A 10,491-nucleotide genomic window follows, 5' to 3' on the forward strand; every position below is an offset into this window, starting at 1 on the left:
GTTTGCTTCTGTAGACAACAAATGTTGTGGTTCAAATTATGGTAATGTATCAATAAAGTCTTAGGAATGGGGCACACAATGACTGCACATTGTTAGTGTTTATCTTTCTTGCTTGCTTTGGCTTGTGAGTTTGGCATCTCTACAGAGAAGGAAGTTCATAGGGATTTTTCACCTCAAGGACAGAACAAGCTTTTTTCTTTTACATGTCTTTTTCTTGGTCCTTTCAAAATGCATGTCTTAAGCAGCTATGTGGTTTGCTGCTGGATCAGTTTTGCTTTGTACTGTTATCAGTCTCCTGGAAATTCACAAGGTATGATTAATGAGCTTGAAATCGCTCAAAAGATTGATGGTTAATTCTGAACATGTGACAATCTTTCTTGAAGGCATTATTTTCTTGCAAATAACACCTTTTTCCTCCCAAACAGACGTGGTGAAATGGCATAGTACAGAAGGAGGGTTTCTCATGGCTGATGATAGGAATCACTAAGGTGGAAGGGAGAGGACAGAAAGCTATAAAAATGGGGCCAACAGATTGAAATCTATTTTTTAGAAAGAGAAGCCATATCTTCTCACATTCTGCAAGCTTTGGTTTCGTTTCAGTGGTGTCCCTTCTTGTTCATACTGTCATGTGATTTCTTTCAGAGTCTGAGACATAGAAAGATGTCTTATCAACAGCAGCAGTGCAAGCAGCCCTGCCAGGCTCCTACTGTGTGCCTACCCTCCAAGTGCCCTGATCCATGCCCACTCCCAAGTGCCCTGAGCCATGCCCACCTCAGCAGTGCCAGCAGAAATGCCCTCCTGTGCCACCCCCTACACCCTGGCAGCCAAAGTGCCCACCCAAGAGCAAGTGATGCCTTCAGGACTCATAAAGACTCTGAAAAGATAAAAGAAACTGGCTTACCTGCTTCCATGGCAACCTCTCCATCTTCTCTTCCAAGCCTCATCTGGCTCTGAAGAACTCTTTCCACCCTCTATCCAGTAATCTGCCTGTCAAGATTCCTGGCCTTGAGGTGCATCCTTCCTGAGGCTGCTGCACTGTCTCTATCCAGGAGGTGCAGAAGGAGGTCCATCCTCAGACAGCACTCTAGCTTTTGGAAGAAAGAGCATTAGCTGTCTCCTTGGCCTCATCTGAAGATGTCTTCCATGTCTGTGTGTCACTTGGGCAGTGCTTTCTTTCTTCTGGGCAACTGTAATTTTCCATTTCCTAAATGAAATGCAGCTGGTGGCAATTTGGCAAATGTTTTTCTTTCTTTCCAAAACCATTTGGGTAACAATGTCACCTTACAATTTTATTTATTATTTATTTAATTTAGTCCTATCTTCTCATTCCCTGGACAGGCTCTTTACCATCAGCGTTGCCTGTTTCCTGTATTATTTCAAACTCATATTAATATGTGTAACCATGAAGAGTTAGCAATAATTATCCTAAATTTTTGGTAAATTTAAACAGGCATTTATCCAACTCTTCTGAATTTTAATCTGTCCTCTAGAGGGCAGTGAGACTAAAGTTACAGTTGAATTAATATATGTTATTTGTTTGGCAGCATGCTTGACAACTATATAACATTCAATATGTGCTTGCTAATTAGCAGCAACAAATAATTATTATTTCCACCACCACCATCACCACCATGTTTCCTCCAGCAGGAAAATGGCTTGTATATAACCAGCATAGGAAATAGGATCTTCAACTTCCTATTGTTGACATCCTATTGTTTGCTAGCCAACCTCATTTTCTGTGTAATACTATAGATGTAGGTACTTTTGGAATTAGCTGAATGTCAATTTTAAGATTACACTTCTTTGAACAGAAGTAAAACCAAAAGGACTGGGAAGGTGGCGCAGGGGTAGAGCGCTTGCCTTGCATGCATGAGGCCCTGGGTTCGATTCCTCAGCACCACATAAGCAAAAAGAAAAAGAAGCTGGAATTGGCGCTGTGGCTCTAGTGGTAGAGCGCTAGCCTTGAGCTGAAGAGCTGAGGGACAGTACCCAGGCCCAGAGTTCAGGCCCCAGGACCGGACCCCCCCCCCCAAAAAAAAAAAAAAAAAAGAAGTAGTACCAAAAACAAGAAGTTTTTTTTCCCAGGTGTGAAGTTGCCTCTTTTCCCTGTGTGCCATCTTCCATATATATATATCTTTAAGTAGTTGTACAAAGGAGTTGCCAATCACCAAAGCAGTTTCTGAGTACAGTGCATCTCCATCAACATCACCCCTTTCAGCCTTCTTCTCCACCCCTCTCAACTTACTCCTTCCCTTCTTTACCTAAGTTTTAGGTTATGTATTGAATTTTAGTTTTTGCAATTTAATAAAGCAGTTTATGCCAGGTGCCGCTCATGCCTGTTGTAATCCTAGCTACTAAGGTGGCTATATCTAAGCTTCACGGTTCAAAGCCAGCCTGGGCAGAAAAGTCCGTGAGACTTTTATCTCCAATAAACCACCAGAAAACCAGAAGTTGTGCTGTGGTTCAAGTTGGTAGAGTGCCAGCCTTGAGCTGAAGATCTGAGGGACAGTACCTATGCCTGGAATTCAAGCACCACAATAGACAGACCAAAAAAAAAAAAAAAAAAGAAAGAAAAAGAAAGAAAGAAAAGAAAAAAGAGACAAAAACTCCCAGAAAACAAAGCAGTTTACGAATACAAGGCATCTTGTCACCAGTTCAACATCTTCATCCCCCACTTCATCCACCTTCTTCTTGTATTTCTCAATTCTGTGGTGTATACAGTGAATTATTATTTGCATTCTTCTTACCCCTCTTGTTCTTCTACCCCTCTCCTCTTGGTCCCCACCCTTCCCTCTCACAAGTACCCATTTCCTGGTACTGATTTTGTTGGGCTTTGACTTAGCCTTTTAAAAGAGTTACACTATTTGAGTTCTCCATAGAGTCTACTGCACTTCAGTGAATTGATTTGTAACCCCTTGCATACCAAGGGGTAGATTTATAGGCACATTCCAGCTATACAAATGAGGAAAACCATGCAACCTCTATGTTTCTGGATGGGGCTTACTTTGCTTAATTCAATTCACAAAATTCAGAGTCCTATTGTAATCTGTGTCTTTCTATTTCCTTCAGTGTCCTTCTGAAATCTGTTTCTGTAGTGTTCTTATCCAATATTTGAAAAAATAAAGGTTTTTTTCTTCTAGTTTATTTCCTTTTGGGAAGGTACTCTTACCAGTGTGCAGGCTCCTTCAAAGTGCTAATTTACTGATCAAGTGAGCTTCTGAAAGGAGACGTAGACACGACTTTTCTTGAGGTTCTAAGTATTTAAAAGGGAATATAACGTTTAATTCTGTGAAATTTAACAAAAGATATCCTTGTCTGTAAAATGGCAAGCCCTTGGAGGCAGATATGAGTCCTGTTAAGTCTCTCCAGCAGGACTTTCATCTAGCTTAGCTAGAACCGTAATCAGTGCTTTAAAAGTCATGGTATAGAATAAAGCTTCTTAGGATATGGACAACAATCATAATGGTGAGTATGCCTTTCTGACAATGTGTCTTGAAACTAGTTTATTTATTCCATGAACAAATGGAGGGGGGGGGGGTCTGTGGTAAAATACCATGAGTAAGAGAACAAGCTCATGACATAAGGTAGAAAGGAAGGGAGAAGCTGTGTGGTCTCCTCATGATATAGTTTCAAGTTCATACACAATTCTTGGGATTGAAGAGATGAACTCCTGGCTTATTAGATCCTCTCTTCTCCCCTCCTCTTCCCTCCCTTCCTTTCTCCTCCCTTCTTTTCCCCTTCCTCTTCCCCTCCCCTCCCCTCTCTTCTCCTCTCTTCCCCCCTTCTTGTCCCTTCCCCTGTCTTTTCCTCTCCCTTCCCCTCCCCCTTTCCCTTCTCCTCTTCTCTCCTTCTCTCCATCTCCTCTCTTCTCCTTTCCTTTCCTTCTTTTCTCCCCTTTCTCCCTTCTTCCCTTTCTTGTCCTCTCCCTTCCCCTCCACCATCTCTCCTCTTCCTCTCTCCTTTTTCCTCTCTCCTCTTCTCTTCCCTCTCCCATCCTTCCTCTCCTTTCCTCTTCTTTCACTTCCATTTCAATCCCCTCCCCTCTCTTCTTCTCTTCTTCCTCTTCCCATCCCTTAATCTTCTCCCCACTTCCTTCCCTTCCCCTCCTTTCTCCTTGTATTATGGTTCCAAATGTGACTATTCTCGAGAAAGTTTCATTGACTTCTAAGGAAAATATAAATTCTACAGTCGATGTCTGTTATGTTCATTTGCTCTATTTTGAAATTTAGCTCTGAAATTTAATTATTGTTTTCTCAAATGGTCTACTGTTGAAAATCAAAAGTCGACGAGGTCTAGGTGTGGAGGTTTGCATTTGAGATCTTGTTACATAGGTGAAGATAAAGAGAATTGAGCTCTGAGGTCAGTCTGGGGAAAAAGTTAGCAAGAGTTTTATAGAATCTTGATATGCAGAGACTGTTTTGTTTTAGGCATAGAACATATCATAGTAAAATGTAATTTAAAAATAAGTGAATAATTAAAAAACAACATTAAATTCTTTTGTTTTTTCCTGATATTTTTCCCATAGTAATGACTGATAATAATAATAATAATAGAAAATGTTTATAGAAATAATACAAAATCAGAAAGTAGAAGTACTAGACCGAGGTCTATTTGACTCTGAAAGATCATAATGTTAATTAAGTTCATGTGTTGTACACATAGATCATGCATAGATGAGATGGAAAGATAGACAGAAGGTACATAGGCAGATCATAGGAAAGACAGAAAATTAGATAGAAGATACAGAGACAGATCAGGCAGATACCATACAGATATTAGAAAAATTGGACTCGTGGCATGTGTATGTGTTCTGTGTCTCAGCTCTTAGAGGTTCAGTTTTCAGAAACATTCATTGTTGGGTGCCACTCTTTATCTATGAAAGCTCTTTATGCAGCTGATCTATGAAGAACTCCCAGTGTTCCCCTTACCTTCTCAGTCTGTGAAGAGCCCAGGGCTACTCTGCCTCTGGTGCTGGCAATGTCATTATTAGCAGCCTTTCTGAGTGGTGTGCATTCAGGGATAAAGCCTCAAGGTCTAACCAGAATGGATCTTTGGCTAGCTAATTCTTTGATGGCAGAAGTCAGTCATTCTTTGAGGATTTACATATTAATACTGATGGGGTACTATGGGAAGGGTAAGTGACTTAAACTGACCAAAGTCCATTTGCTTTACCCTTTGCACATTGAAATGTGTCTTTCTGAGCCAGCCAGTGATGAGACCATTTACCACTACCTGGGCTTAAGGTGCTAAGGTGATGGCTCCATTGCTTTGGGGTCATGGTTCATGGATAACTTGAGCTAAACCCTTATTGTCAGGAGCAATAGCAATTCTGGGAACCTCCTTTGCTTCACTGAGAGGGTGTGATGCTGGGTTGATTCAGTGCTCCCGAGCTTTCTGAAGCTTAACCGGTGACAGCTTCAGGGATTTTGAGGGGGAAGCCCTTCTTTTTCTTCCTCATTCTCTTCTTCTTTTTCCTTTGAATTAAAAAGCACATTCCTGGGCAGTTACCTTCATCATTTGGCCAAGAGGGGGAGGTTCCAGCAACATCATATTATATGCTTAATGCACAGCATTTAGTCATTTACACCAATTGCAGGAAGTTTTCCAAGAGATATGAAAAGGCTAGTTCATAAATGCCTTGGTAACATGTCCTGATTGACTTATATGTATAAATATAAGTGGGCAATAAGAAGATAGTGTAGTAATTGGAGGAGAGTAGAGAGATGATACAAAAGACACCAAACAATACTTTTTAACATTTATTTATTGCTATTGTAAAGGTGATGTACAGAGGAGTTACACTTATATAAGCGAGATAAAGAGCATATTTCTTTTTGAACAATATTACCCCTTCTCTCACTCTCTCTCAATTGTCCTTCCCATCTCCACCCACGAGTTGTATATCTTATTTTCAACCTAGTGTCTATTGAGGACCACTGCTACAGTTCACCCTTTTCCCTTCATTTCTATGGTCCCCTTTCCCTCCCAAAGACAGATAAACAAACAAAGAAGACAGAAGGAAATGAAAACAAAAACAGCAACAAGGAAAAAAAACTAACTTCTTGTCTCCATTGTCTGGAGTTCATTTTGATAAATCTTATTTTATATGGTCAGATGCACACAGCCATTTTGCCTTTGTGATCCTCTCTTAACATAAGCTTCTTTGGTCTCACTCTGTGTGAATGCCTAGAGACCTGTATAATTTATCATGTTCCAGAGATTTTTGCCTTAAACATTTTAAAATAACTGTCTTTCAAAACTTAAAATGCATTTAGAAAAAGCCATCCTATAGGATTGTCCCAAGTTCTAATTGCTCCCCCTTGATTTCCGTCTTCCCTCACCAAGAGTTCCAACCTGCTCTTATTTGAATATGAGGTATGAATTTTTTGGATTATGGGGAACATTACTGGTGGACCAGAGAAGTGGGGTGAATACATTTGGAATGAATACTTGCTTTTTTTCTAGTCTTACCTCATTTCTACCATGTGGTCATCACCAAGTATACCTTTATTATAAATGAAAGGTTTTTATAACAACCCCTGAGTGTCAGTGAAAGAAAACTATGTAGTATCTTTGAAAAAAAGAAAAAAACGGTTCAAACAGATCCTGAAGGAAACTTGGAGGAAGAGCATACAGAGACTAAATCCCACTCTGATATCCAAATCTACCCTGGAAGAGAAGCGCTTCTCTGAGGAAGACAGCTCAAGTGTTCTGTTCATGAAGAAAACCATGGAGGCATGGAAAGTGTTAAGTCTTGGCTCGCAGTCATCAGCACCCACTCAGAGGCTCTATCAATGACTGGAGCCAAGAGCTGATGATTTCAGGGTTATAACGACTTAACCCAATGAGGATATCCCAGAGCAGGAAATTGCGTATTTTTCAGAGTCCCTGTCAAGCCTGTTATGGATAGATTTGCATTTTGGTTAGGAAATTGTTGGGCTTGTCCAGTTTTAGGCATCTCTACTTCCCCTGGGTGGGGCAGCAAGCCCTATAAAAAGGTCCTCTGATGCATGGCTTCTACACTTCTGATCTTCCAGTCCTGATCCACTTTGGAGCACTTGGTGAGTCTTAGTTCTTGAGATCTTCTTATTTTGGCCCGAGGAAGTATTAAATTTAATCTGTTAGATGTGTGTTTGTTAGATGCAAATTCAGAGACTTCCTTTCTTCATGTGTGCTGGTTCTGATGCTTGAACTCAGGGCCTGGTCACTGTCCCTGAGGTTTTGTGCTCAAGGCTGATGATCTACCACTTAAGCCACAGTTTTACTTGCAGCTTTTGGCTGGTTTTGGGGAGATAAGATTCTCAGAGTCTTTTCTGTGTGGGCTGGCTTTGAACTACAATCTTCAGATTTTAGTCTCCTGAGTAGCTAGGATTATTGGGGTGTGCCACCACCAGTGCCTGACAAGGATATTACAATTTTAAAAAATGGAATTTAGGATTGACATACAATACTATATGTTACATTTCTCTTGCTTTTCTTTCTTAAATAGTTTAATGCCCATATAAAAATCAAATAAAGGTAAAATTTATTTGAAGAAGAGGGAAGAACTCTCTCTCTCTCTCTCTCCATATATATATATATAATCATATCATTTTGTTGTTTCTTTTTTTTTTTTGTCAGTGGTGGGCCTTGAACTCTGGGCCTGGGTGCTGTCCCTTAGCTCTTCAGGTCAAGGCTAGCACTGTACCACTTGAGCCACAGTGCCACTTCCTGTTTTCTGGTGGTTTATTGGAGATGACTTTCCTGCCCAGGCTGGCTTTGAAAAATGATCCTCACATCTCAGCCTCCTTAGTAGCTAGGATTACAGACATGAGCCACTGGTGCCCAGCTTTGCTATTTCTTTTAAAGACTTTTGTCTGAAACAGGGGAACAATCTTCCCAGGACAGCCCTTTGCATATACTTCTCTCAGCCTACTGGGACTTTCTAAGACATAAGGAGAAAGAAATTGCTAATGAGGTTACCCAGGATCCTTGAAATTTGATGTCGTCTCTTGAATGCATTATTTTCATTCAAACACTGCTTAGTGCTTTGGACCACAGATTTATTTTTTTTTTTTGCCCTGGAAAAATAGCATGATATAAGGAATGTTTTCCAATGCAGAATTAACAAGTAGTAGCCTGTGATATTCTGTAAGCTTTTTCTTCTTTCTCTAAGGGATTCCCTTCTTGTGAACACTGTCATGTGCTTTGTTTCAGATTCTGAGACTGCAGAAAGATGTCTTACCAACAGCAGCAGTGCAAGCAGCCCTGCCAGCCTCCTCCTGTGTGCCCACCCCCAAAGTGCCCAGAGCCGTGCCCACCCCCAAAGTGCCCTGAACCATGCCCACCTCCAAAGTGCCCTAAGCCATGCCCACCCCCAAAGTGCCCTGAGCCGTGCCCACCCCCAAAGTGCCCTGAACCGTTTCCACCTCAGCAGTGCCAGCAGAAATGCCCTCCCGTGCAGCCTCCCACACCCTGGCAGCCAAAGTGCCCACCCAAGAGCAAGTGATGGCTTCAGGAGTCAACAGGATCATGAAAAGACAAAGGAAACCGGATCACTTGCTTCCATGGCAACCTCCCCATCTTCTTTCAAAGCCTGTTCTGAATGCAGAAGAACTTCCTCTATCCTTTCTTCTGTAATCTGAAATCTTGTACCTTTTATCCTGGCAATGAAAGACATCTTTCCTGAGGCTGCCACTCTGTTATTGTCCAACAGGTGGCTGAGGAAAGGTCATCATCAGCATTGGCAGCCTTCCAAACCTTTGTAAAAACAGAGACTGCTCTCTGCCTGATGTCAACAGATGATGTCTTCCATGGCTGTCTGTGACCTGGGCAAAATGTCCAGCACTTGGGAGATTCTAGCTCTTCTTTCATTTCCTGAATAAAGTACATTTGTTGTTGCCAATATAAACATCTTCTTTATTTGCAATTGTACTTCATTAGAAGTACCACATTATCATTTTGATCTATTTCAATCCTTCTTCCACCCCAGTTCAGGCTCACAATCAGTGTTAATTTCTGGGGAGATCTGAAACTACATTTGAAAATTTATTGGGTTTTCAATTTGTATTCAGATTTGCAAAGTTTCTGGGACCTAGCTACTGCAGCTTTGTAAATCTGAATATGCACCCTGAAAGAGAAATGAGAATTTTGAAGGTGGGGATAAAAATGTATGTGACATGGCCAATTGTCCAACTTGTCATTACTATTACTATTATTATTAAAATTGATAAATATAAAAGTAATAAATAATAAGTAATAATAAGAGAGTTAACAATGATCATGGATGTAGTAGTATATGTGATTAATCTTTACCCTTGTGAGGTTGAGGCAGGATTAGTTCCAGACTAGCCTGGGCTATCTAGAAGCTTCTATAGCAGCATTAGCTTCATAATGAGAGGATATGGAGAGAGAGAGAGAGAAAGAGAGAGAGACAGAGAGACTGACAGAGAGACTGACAGAGAGACAGATAGAGAGAGACAGGAGAGAAACAGTGACAGAGAGACAGAGAGACAGTGAGACAGAGAGGCAGTGACAGAGAGAAAAACACATAGAGAAAGGAGAGAGAGGAGACAGGAAAAGAGAGAGAGAGAAATAAAGTAGGAAGAGGAATAAATGAAAACACACATTTTCTTTCAGGTCCTAGCCTTGAACTCACAGGACCTATGCCCTGACCTTAAGGTTTTTTGCTCAAGGTTAGCACTCTACCATACCTCACTTCTGACTTTTTGGTGGTTAATTGGAGATAAGTGTCTCATAGACTTTCCAGCTTGGGCTGGCTTTCAACCATGATCCTCAGATTTCTGTTAGCCTCCTGAGTAGCTTAGGGTTATAGGCATGAGTCACTGACACTTGGCTGAAAAAATTTAAAGAAAGAAAAAAAATTAAATAAAGTGAAAGAATGCTAAAAGTATTGTACCACATTAAAGTTGAAAAAAAAATGGCCAAGAATGGGATGTGTTTCTTCCTAGATTCCCTGACTTCTTTACAGTCTTCATGTCTGCTCTCTTGTGGTCATCTCCACTGAGACATTGTGATAGAATGTCCCAAGACTCCTTTGCTTACAGATTTCAGGTTCCCCGGGGAAGCTGAGTTTTTTTTTTTTTTAATTTTTATTTTTTTGTGAACACACTGTACAGAGGGGTTACAATTACACAATTACGTGGGTAGGTTAATGCGTACATTTCTTATCAAGCATTGCAGCCTCCTCCTTTGTTTACCCTTCACATCCCTTCCCAATCCCCCAATCCCCCCCAATCCCCCGTCTTCCCCCCTCTCCCCCCCCCCCCCGCAACTTGTACTTCTCATTGTTGCAACAGGTCCACCTGTATCCTTACACGACTTATTTTTCCCCATCTCCTCTACAAGTTATACTGACATCAAATATAGTGAAAGCAGGGGTTATACTGTGGGGGAGGGACATACAAAGCTACAAAGAGATAATCTTATAAATGCGTTAGAAACAAATGCATGAAAGGAAAAAAAACATTAAAATACATATCTAAGGGTTCA

The sequence above is a fragment of the Dipodomys spectabilis genome, unplaced genomic scaffold (genome assembly GCF_019054845.1).
Source record: "Dipodomys spectabilis isolate Male_0828 unplaced genomic scaffold, ASM1905484v1 ptg000069l, whole genome shotgun sequence".
In the NCBI taxonomy this organism is placed as follows: Eukaryota; Metazoa; Chordata; class Mammalia; order Rodentia; family Heteromyidae; genus Dipodomys; species Dipodomys spectabilis.